Genomic DNA, 11923 nt, shown 5'->3' on the forward strand with positions numbered 1-11923 from the left:
TTGGATGTTTTATGTACCTTTTATATCTTTTTTGGAACTAACTTATTAATTCAGTGCCAAGTGCCAGTTCCTGTTTTTTCTCTGTTTTTGGCTCTTTTCCAATCTGATTTCGGAACGGGGTCCAAACGGGATAAAATCCCCGAAATGATTTTTTCCCGAACGAAAGAAGATCAGGGGGCTTGTGGGCCAAGCCAGGAGGGCTACAGGGAGCCCACAAGCCCCCACTCCACCACCAGGGGGCGGCGGTGGGCAGGCTTGTGGCCTCCCTGGCGCCCCCCTGCCCTAGAACTTGCGCCTATATATTCCCTAAAAATCAGAACAAAATCAAGGGATCCACGAAAATACTTTTCAGCCGCCGCAAGCTTCCGTTTCCGCGAGATCTCATCTGGAGACCCTTCCCGGTGCCCTGCCGGAGGGGACTTTGGAGTTGGAGGGCTTCTTCATCATCATCATTGCCCCTCCAATGCCTCATGAGTAGTTCACTTCAGACCTACGGGTCCGTAGTTAGTAGCTAGATGGCTTCTTCTCTCTCTTGGATCTTCAATACAAAGTTCTCCATGATCTTCATGGAGATCTATCCGATGTAATCTTCTTCGGTGGTGTGCTTGTCGAGATCCGATGAATTGTGGATTTGTGAACAGATTGTCTATGATATATATTTGAGTCTTTGCTGATTTCTTATATGCATTATTTGATATCCTTGTAAGTCTCTCCGAGTCTTGGGTTTTGTTTGTCCAACTAGATCTATGATTCTTGCAATGGGATAAGTGCTTGGTTTTGGGTTCTTACTGTGTGGTGACCTTTCCCAGTGACAGTAGGGGCAGCAAGGGACACATTGTGTAGTTGCCATCAAGGGTAACAAGGTGGGCTCTGTAGTAGATATGAGATTGTCCATCTACATCATGTCATCTTGCTTAAGGCGTTACTCTGTTCTCTTGGACTTAATACACTAGATGCATGTTGGATAGCGGTCGACGTGTGGATTAATAGTAGTAGATGTAGAAAGTACCGGTCTACTTGTTTTGGACGTGGTGCATACAGATATAATCATTGCCATAGATGACGTCATGACTTTGCGCGGTTCTATCAATTGCTCGACAGTAATTTGTTCACCCACCACCTACTTGCTTTCATGAGAGAAGCCACTAGTAAACACTACGGCCCCGGGGTCTATTCACACCTATCGTTTCCAGTTACGCTTTTACTTTTCTTCGTTACTTTGTTGCTTTCAGTTCTCACTTGGCGAACAATCTATAAGGGATTGACAACCCCTTCATAGCGTTGGGAGCAAGCTTTTTGTGTTTGTGCAGGCTCTTGTGATACTCCTTCACTGGATCGATACCTTGATTCTCAAACTGAGGGAAATACTTACCACCGCTGCGCTACATGACCCTTTCCACTTCGAGGGAACACCAATGCAAGGCTCCAACACCGTAGCAGAAGGATTCCTGGTGTCGTCGACACACCTATTTCTAGCGCCGTTGGAAGGTCTTTTGTTGCAGTAGCACAAGTATTTCTGGCGCCATTGCCAGGGAAGGAGAGATCTATCCAAGTAGGTCTCACAAACTCATCTCTTGCATTTACTTTTTTTGCCAGTTGCCTCTCGCTTTCCTCTCCCCCACTTCACATTTTCCGTTTTCATTTGCCTTTCTCCTTTGCCGTTTTCTTTTGCCTTTGTCGTTTTCCTTTGCTGGTTTTCTTGCTTGCTTGTGTGCTTGTTTGTTTGTTGAAGTCATCTTGGCTGAAAACACCAAACTTTGTGACTTCTCGAGCACTAATAATAATGATTTTATTAGTACTCCGATTGCTCCCGCCACTAGTGCGGAATCGTATGAAATCAATGCAGCTTTGCGGAATCTTGTTATGAAAGAGCAATTCTCTGGCCTTCCTAGTGAAGATGTCGCATCCCATCTCAATACCTTCATTGAGCTTTGTGATATGCAAAAGAAAAGAGATGTGTATAATGACGTGATTAAGTTGAAACTTTTTCCTTTCTCGTTGCGAGCTCGCGCAAAAACTTGGTTTTCTTCTTTCCCTAAAAATAGTATCGATTCTTGGGATAAGTGCAAAGGTGCTTACATATCCAAGTATTTTCCGCCGGCTAAGATCATCTCCTTACGTAAAGATATCATGAATTTCAAGCAACTTGATCATGAACACGTTGCACAATCTTGGGAGAGGATGAAGCTTATGATTAGAAATTGTCCCGCTCATGGCTTGAGTTTGTGGATGATTATACAAATCTTTTACGCTGGCTTGAATTTCGCTTCTCGCAATATCTTGGACTCTGCCTTAGGTGGAACGTTCATGGAAATCACATTAGGAGACGCTACAAAACTCCTAGACAATATCATGACCAACTACTCTCAGTGGCATACTGAAAGGTCACCTGCTAGCAAAAAGGTACACGTATAGAAGAGATTAACTCGCTTAGTGCTAAGATGGAAGAGTTGATGAATTTGGTTGCTAGTAGAAACGCTACTGTAGATCCTAATGACATGCCACTATCTTCTTTGATTGAGAGTAGCAACGCTAGTTTGGACGTGAATTTTGTTGGTAGGAACAATTTTGGCAACAACAATGCTTTTAGAGGAAACTATGTTCCTAGGCCTTTTCCTAGTAACCCCTCTAACAACTATGGCAATTCCTACAACAACACTTATGGAAATCACAACAAATTAACCTCTGATTTAGAGAGTAATATCAAAGAGTTCATCAACTCTCAAAAGATTTTCAATGCGTCCATAGAGGAAAAACTACTCAAAATTGATGATTTGGCTAAGAGCGTTGGTAGGATGTCTTGTGATATTGATGCTTTGAAAGTTAGATGCGCTCCTCCCGTGGTCAACTTGGATGAAACTTTGAAAGCTATGCATGTCTCCATGAATGAGAGCAAAGAAAGAACCACCCAAATTCGCGCTAGGCCTGAATGGTTTAAAAGGGTGTGTTCTAGTGATGCAAATCATGAAGATCTTAAAGTGCTTGGTGTGTCTCCTCTTGAATCTTTGTTTTCGCGTGTCAAACCTATTTATGGAGGGGCTGGATATGAATCCACTTCGGTTGAAAAACGCGCCAATGATTCGAAGTCCACCCATCTTGATGATAAAGGTGTGGAGAGTGGAGTAGAAGAAATCAAAATTTTGGGTAGTAATGAAACTCCCACTTTGGATTTCAAGGAATTCAATTATGATAATTGCTCCTTGTTTGAATGCATTTCTTTGATGCAACCCATTGCAAACTCTCCACACGCTTATAGCCAAAGCAAAGCCTTTACCGCGCATATCGTAGATGCTATGATGAAATCTCTTCAAGAGAAGCTCGAACTAGAAGTCTGTATACCAAGAAAACTTCATGATGAGTGGGAACCTACTATCAAAATCAAGATCAAAAACTATGAGTGCAATGCTTTGTGTGATTTGGGTGCTAGTGCTTCCACGATTCCAAAGTCTTTATGTGATATTCTTGGTTTTCATGAGATTGAAGAGTGTTCTATTAATTTGCATCTTGCGGATTCTACTGTCAAGAAACCCATGGGGAGGATCGATGATGTTCTTATTGTTGCAAATAAGAACTATGTATCCATGGATTTCATTGTACTTGACATAGATTGCAATCCTTCATGTCCCATTATTCTTGTTAGACTTTTCCTAACGACTATTGGTGCTATCATCGATATGAAGGAAGGGAATATTAGATTTCAATTTCCTTTAAAGAAGGGCATGGATCACTTTCTTAGAAAGAAAATAAGATTGCCTTATGAATCTGTGATGAGGGCTACTTATGGTTTGAGCACCAAAGATGACTATACGTGATTCCATCACCTTTTGCCTAGCTAAGGGCGTTAAACAAAAGCGCTCGTTGGGAGGCAACCCAACGAATCTATCCTTTTCTTTATGTTTTGTGTTTTCCAAACTTTCATAATTCTGTTATGATTGTGTTTTTTGTGTTTCTTTTTGCGTTTGTGCCAAGCAAAACCGTTATGATTAGTCTTGGGGATGATCGTTTGGTCATGCTGGAAAAGACAGAAACTTTCTGCTCACGAAAATAATTTTTTTTTCTGTAAGAGCTTTTGAGTTGATTCTTTTTGCTGCTGATTGCTACACAAATTATTCATACTGTCGTAATTGTTCAGAATTTTTGGAGTACCATAAGTATACGAAATATACAGATTGCTACAGACTGGTCTGCTCTTAACAGATTCTGATTTTGTTGTGTTGGTTGCTTATTTTGATGAAACTATGTATAGTATCGGGGGGTATTAGCCATGGAAGATTGAAAATAAAGTAACCCAACATCAGCATAAGTAGAATTTAAGTTTGCTACAGAACCTAAGGAAGTGGTGGTTTGCTTTCTCATACTAATGTTATCACAAGTTTCTGTTTAAGTTTCGTGTTGTGAAGTTTTCAAGTTTTGGGTGAAGTTCTTATGGACAAAGATATAAAGAGTGGGAGGAGCTCAAGCTTGGGGATTCCCAAGGCACCGCAAGAGCTTGGGGATGCCCCGGGAAGGCATCCCCTCTCTCGTCTTCAATCCATCGGTAACGTTACTTGGGGCTATATTTTTATTCACCACATGTTATGTGTTTTTGCTTGGAGCGTCTTGTATCGTAGGATTCTTTTATTTTTGTTGTGTCACAATCATCCTTGCTTCACACCTAGAGAGAGAGACATGCACTCACCGTGATTTTGTCGAGCTTCACTTATATCTTTTGGTAGACAATTCAGCTCACATGTGCTTCACTTATATCTTTTGAGCTAGATACTTTTGCTCTATGTGCTTCACTTATATCTTTTAGAGCACAGCGGTGCGTGGCTTGGTAGTTGATCTATGCTTTGAAAGTAGTCTCAAAAGGGGTAGTTATCCAAAGGGATACGAAAACTTCCACCTTCATGTGCATTGAATAGTTAGAGAAATTTGATTCATCTCAATTAGTTTTGAGTTGTGGTTTTGGTAATATTGAAGTTATGCTAGTAAGGTGTTGTGGATCTAGAAATACTTGTGTTGAATTTAGTAATTCCCGTAGCATGCACGTATGGTGAACCGCTATGTGATGAAATCTGAGCATGATTAGTCTATTGATTGTCATCCTTTGCGTGGCGGTCGGGATCGCGCGATGGTTTATACCTACCAACCCTTCCCCTAGGTGTATGCGTTGAATGCTTTGTTTTGATTACTAATAAAACTTTTGCAACAAGTATATGATTCCTTCATGACTAAGGTTGAGTCCATGGTTTAGATGAACTTTCACCTTCCACCATCACTATCTTCTTAGTGTCGTGCAACTTTCGTCGGTGCACAAAACCCACCATTAGCCTCCCTCAAAACAGCCACCATACCTACCTACTATGGCTTTTTCAAAGTCATTCTGAGATATATTCCCATGCAACTACCACCATGACATGTGCCGTCATGTCTACATTGCCATTGCATGATCTTAAGATAGCTAGCATGATGTTTCCATTAATGTCTATGCCATGCTAGATCATTGCCACGGTACACTACCGAAGGCATTCCATATAGAGTCATAGTTGCTCTAAGTTTTGAGTTGAAAGTGTGATGATCATCATTGATGGAGCATTGTCCCATGTGAGGAAATAAAAGAGGCCAAAGAAGCCCACCAAAAAAAAAGAGGCCAAAGAGCCCACCAAAAAAATGAGAGAAAAAGAGAGAAGGGACAATGCTACCACTTTTTCCACACTTGTGTATATTAAGCACCATGATCTTCATGATTGAGAGTCTCTCGTTTTGTCACCACCATATAGCTAGTGGGAATTTTCATTATATAACTTGGCTTGTATATTCCAATGATAGGCTTCCTCAAAATTGCCTTAGGTCTTCGTGAGCAAGCAAGTTGGATGCACACCCACTAGTTTTCTTTAAAAGCTTTCACATACTCTTAGCCCTAGTGCATCATTTGTATGGCAATCCCTACTCATTCACATTGATATTTGTTGATGAGCATCTCCACAGCTTATTGATATGCCTAGTTAATGTGATCATCTTCTCCTTTTTTGTCTTGCAACCTCCACCACACTCCACACCATATATAGTGCTATAACCATGGCTCACGCTCATGTATTGTGTGAGAGTTGAAAAGGTTTGAGAAAGTAAAGGTGTGAAGCAATTACTTGGCCAATACCCGGGTTGTGCATGATTTAAATTCATTGTGTAATGATGATAGAGCATAGCCAGACTATATGCTTTTGTAGGGATAACTTTCTTTTGGCTTTGTTGTTTTGAAAGTTCATCATTACCTTGCTAGTTTGCTTGAATTATTATTGTTTCCACGTCAATAGAAAACTATTGTTTTGAATCTAATGGATCTGAACATTCACGTCACATAAGAGGAGTTACAAAGGACATCTATGCTAGGTAGCATGAAAGCATCAAAAATTCATTCTTTATCACTTCCCTACTCGAGGACGAGCATGATTAAGCTTGGGGATGCTTGATACGTCTCAAACGTATCTATAATTTTTGATGGTTTCATGTTGTTATCTTGTCATCTTTGGATGTTTTATGTACCTTTTATATATTTTTGGCATCTAACTTATTAATTCAGTGCCAAGTGCCAGTTTATGTTTTTTCCGTGTTTTTGACTCTTTTCAGATCTGATTTTGGAACGGAGTCCAAATAGAAGAACAACCCCGAAATGATTTTTTTTCCCGAACGGAAGAAGTCCAGGGGGCTTTTGGGCCAAGCCAGCTGGGCTCCAGGGAGCCCACAAGCCCCCACTCCGCCACCAGGGGGCGGCGGTGGGCAGGCTTGTGGCTTCCCTGACGCCCCCTGACCTAGATCTTGCGCCTATATATTCCCTAAAAATCAGGAAAAAAAATCAAGGGATCCACGAAAATACTTTTCCGCCGCCGCAAGCTTCCGTTTCCGCGAGATCTTATCTGGAGACCCTTCCCGGTGCCCTGCCGGAGGGGACTTTGGAGTTGGAGGGCTTCTTCATCATCATCATCGCCACTCCAATGACTCGTGGGTAGTTCACTTCAGACCTACGGGTCCATAGTTAGTAGCTAGATGGATTCTTCTCTCTCTTGGATCTTCAATACAAAGTTCTCCATGATCTTCATGGAGATCTATCTGATGTAATCTTCTTTGGCAGTGTGTTTGTCGAGATCCAATGAATTGTGGATTTGTGATCAGATTATCTATGATATATATTTGAGTCTTTGTTGATTACTTATATGCATGATTTGATATCCTTGTAAGTCCCTCCGAGTCTTGGGTTTTGTTTGGCCAACTAGATGTATGATTTTTGCAATGGGATAAGTGCTTGGTTTTGGGTTCTTACCGTGTGGTGACCTTTCCCAGTGACAGTAGGGGCAGCAAGGCACACATTGTGTAGTTTCCATGAAGGGTAACAAGGTGGGCTCTGTCGTAGATATGAGATTGTCCATCTACATCATGTCATCTTGCTTAAGGCGTTACTCGGTTCTCTTGGACTTAATACACTAGATGCATGTTGGATAGCGGTCGACGTGTGGATTAATAGTAGTAGATGCAGAAAGTATCGGTCTACTTGTTTTGGACGTGATGCATACAGATATAATCATTGCCATAGATGACGTCACGACTTTGCGCGGTTCTATCAATTGCTCGACAGTAATTTGTTCACCCACTGTCTACTTGCTTTCATGAGAGAAGCCACTAGTAAACACTGCGGCCCCCGGGTCTATTCACACCTATCGTTTCCACTTTTGCTTTTACTTTGCTTTGTTACTTTGTTGCTTTCAGTTCTCACTTGGCGAACAATCTATAAGGGATTGACAACCCCTTCATAGCGTTGGGAGCAAGCTTTTTGTGTTTGTGCAAGCTCTTGTGATACTCCTTCACTGGATCGATACCTTGGTTCTCAAACTGAGCGAAATACTTACCACCGCTGCGCTACATCACCCTTTCCGCTTCGAGGGAACACCAACGCAAGGCTCCAAGGCCACGGGGGAAATCCTTTGCATATTTGCCTAGGAAGTCCCTTAAGGCGTAGCCATAGCAGAAGTATTCCTGGTGCCGTCGACACACCTATTTGTAGCACTGTTGGAAGGTCTTTTGTTGCAGTAGCAGCAGCGTCAAGGAGATCCTTGATCCGCTTCTCTTGGAAGGCGCGCTCCTTGCCCTCCAAGCTCGTCATCTCTTCCATGGCCGCCTGCGCCGCCCGCAAGTTGGCCACAGGGGTCTCGTAGGTGGGCTCGTTGCCTCCTAGGATCTCAGTGATGAACCGGCTGCGGCCGTGAAGCGATCCAAGCCGGCTAGGAGCCTCGGAAATCAGAGTGAGGCCGTATGCGGAGTTATACTCGCACTGCATGGCCTCCATCCGGCGCTTTGCCGAGGCGACGACAATGCCCTCCTCCAAGATATGCTTGCAAGCCTCCTCCAGTGAGGCTCGAGCGTCGTTAGGGTTTGCGGAAGCAGCGATGGATGTCTTCAGGCCGGCGATAGCGTCCTGAAGAGTATCACCGGTGGCAGCAGCGGGCTCACTAGCGTCTGCTGACGTCTTGCCATGAGCCGCGCTGGTGCCAGCGCCGATAACCATCACCTCCCCGACGTTGGAGACGGCGGCGACATGGTACGGGGTGAAGAACCCCACCGATGGCGGAGGGATGTCGAAGACGAGTACGTTGCTGGGGTACACGTCATGCGCATGCATCTCAGCGATAGAGAGCTTGCGGAAGCTGGCGCATAGTGCCTCCACGTCAAAATCCTCGCCGAAGTAGCGAGGACCGTCGTTGAGACGCAGGTCGCTAAAGAGAATGCTGAGGTTCTCCATAGCAGCAACGACAATGCTCGCAAGCGCCTCGTCATCGGAGTCGTCGTCCGAATCCGCATGGCGGATGGGGACGTCGATCATCATCTGTGTTTCCTCGTCGAAAGCGGGCTCCACGGGCATGCAGACCGATGCGGACGCGATGCATCTGGTGGCGTAGGTGCGGGGCCCCGCCCAGCACGTAAAGCCAGCCGATGCCGCGATCGGCCCCACGGTGGGCACCAAATGTCGGTGAATACTCACAATATATGCCATCGGTAGGCTAAAGTCGGTGAGAACCGAAGGGACAAAGGAGGGCGCTGGGAACGAGGTTGGTACAAGCATGGAACGCACAATGTACCCAGGTTCAGGGCTCTCCGTAGAGATAAGACCCCTAGTCCTGCCAGAGTGTTTTATGCATATGGATGGATTACAAGGTTGCTCCTGGAGCTGTGTTGGGAGGAGGAAGAGAGGAGCAGCCGACTCGTCTCTGCCTCTCTTTATGCGGTTGGTGGATGTGAAGTGTTGTTCGACCGACCCTTTGCATGGAGGGTGACCGGGGGGGTTTATAGACCAACCCGCCGGCCTACAATATGGATAAAAGGTACAAGAGTGGGACCCGGCTGGCACCCTCGCCGGCTGACCAGGGGCCCATGAGGGTCTTGTCTTGTCGCTTGAGGGGGCCGACGGCTGCATGGTCTCGTCTGCCAGTGGGACCCGTTGACTGGCCAATGAAGCTCTCGCGTAAGGTTGACACCGAGCACGCGTTGTACGTCAAGCATCGTCCAGCGAGATTCGTCATGGGCGGATAGTACGACCGCCTCCACTGTTCCCCACGCCGAGTGCAGTAATGGAGTGGGAGTGTGATGGTCCGACACTATGCTAGGTGATGGATCAGAGCCGGGGTAGGTCAGCGGCGTGGCCCCCGATGCTCGTACCTGCCGGACACTCCAATCCAGTACCTTTGCTGACGCGTAGCCACCTTTAATCGTAAGGTCTCGTCCTGGCCTACGATCTGATGTGACTTGAGATCCCCGACCGGCTAGCCTGCTTGGCTAGCCGGCTTGGGCACGGCCGCCTCGTTCCTAGCCGGCTGGCTTGGCCAAGACAGTCAGGAAGAGGTTGCCGTATCGCCTATACTCGGCAGGGGTTGCCTGGCCAGTCAAAGAGTTGGCCGCCTCGTCCTCCAGCCGACAGGCGCAGCCTAGCCGGCCAAAGGACTTGGGCCTTGGGAAACTGTATTTGTTCATATCCTTTGGGCAGGAAATGAAGGAGCAGGCTTGACGAGCCTACCCCGGGGTTATCCCCCTGACACTGGCTCCCCTCTTCTGCTATATGAAGGGTTTTGTTCCGAAAAAAATTCAGGAGGAGGCTTTTCGGATGATTCGCCGCCGCCACGAGGCGGAACTTGAGCAGAACCAATCTAGAGCTTCGGCAGGACGATCCTGTCGGGGAAACTTCCCTCCCAGAGGGGAATATCGTCGCCATCGTCATCACCAACACTCCTCTCATTGGAGGGGACTCGTCACCATCAACATCTTCATCAGCACCATCTCATCTCCAAACCCTAGTTCATCTCTTGTAACCAATCTCCGTCTCGCGACTCCGATTAGTACTTGTAAGGTTGCTAGTAGTGTTAATTACTCTTTGTAGTTGATGCTAGTTGGATTATTTGGTGGAAGAGTTTATGTTCAGATCCTTCATGCTACTCATTACCACTCTGGTCATGAATATGATTATGCTTTGTGAGTAGTTACTTTTGTTCCTGAGGACATGGGATAAGTGATGCTAATAGTAGTCATGTGAATTTTGTATTCGTTCGATATTTTGATGTGTTGCATGTTGTTTTTCCTCTAGTGGTGTTATGTGAACATCGACTACATAAAACTTCACCATTATTTGGGCCTAGAGGAAGGCATTGCAAAGTAGTAAGTAGATGATGGGTTGCTAGAGTGACAGAAGCTTATACCCTAGTTTATGTGTTGCTTCGTAAGGGGCTGATTTGGATCCACTAGTTTAATGCTATGGTTAGACTTTTTCTTAATTCTTCTTTCGTAGTTATGGATGGTTGCGAGAGGGGTTAATCATAAGTGGGATGGTTGTCCAAGGAAGGGCAGTACCCAAGCACTGGTCCACCCACATATCAAACTATCAAAGTAACGAACGCGAATCATATGAACATGATGAAAACTAGCATGACAGAAATTCCCGTGTGTCCTTGGGAGCGTTTTTCATCCTATAAGACTTTTTCCAGGCTTGTCCCTTGCTACAAAATGGAGTGGGCCAATTTTCTGCACCGTTGCTATTTTTGATACTTTTTGCTTGTTGCGAATCATCTCACCACACAATCACTTGTTACCGATAATTTCAGTGCTTGCAGATATTACCTTGCTGAAAACCACTTGTCAGATCCTTCTGCTCCTCGTTGGGTTCGACACTCTTACTTATCGAAAGGACTACGATAGATCCCCTATACTTGTGGGTCATCAAGACTCTTTTCTGGCGTCGTTGCCAGGGAATGAAGCGCCTTTGGTAAGTGGAAATTGGTAAGGAAACATTCATATAGTGTGCTGAAATTTATTGTCACTTGTCACTATGGAAACTAATCCTTTGAGGGGCTTGTTCGGGGTATCTTCACCTCGAACGGAAGCACAAAGAGTTGCTCCTCAACCTGCTGCACCTACTGAAAATATTTTCTTTGAATTTCCTTCGGGTATGCTTGAGAAACTGCTGGCTAATCCTTTTACAGGAGATGGAACATCACATCCAGACTTGCATCTAATCTATGTAGATGAAGTTTGTGGTATATTTAAGCTTGCAGGTTTGCCCGAGGATGAGGTCAAGAAGAAGGTCTTTCCCTTATCTTTGAGGGATAAGGCGTTGACATGGTATAGGCTATGTGATGATACTGGATCATGGAACTATAATCGGTTGAAATTGGAATTTCATCAAAAGTTTTATCCTATGCATCTAGTACGTCGTGATCGGAATTATATTTACAATTTTTGGCCTCGTGACAGAGCAAGCATCGCTCAAGCTTCGGGGAGGCTTAAGTCAATGTTATATTCATTCCCCAACCATGAGCTCTCGAGAGAAATTATCATTCAGAACTTCTATGCTCGACTTTCTCATGATGATCGCACCATGCTTAACACTTCTTGTACCGATTCTTTT

The sequence above is a fragment of the Hordeum vulgare genome, chromosome 7H (assembly GCF_904849725.1).
Source record: "Hordeum vulgare subsp. vulgare chromosome 7H, MorexV3_pseudomolecules_assembly, whole genome shotgun sequence".
Classification (NCBI taxonomy): Eukaryota; Viridiplantae; Streptophyta; class Magnoliopsida; order Poales; family Poaceae; genus Hordeum; species Hordeum vulgare.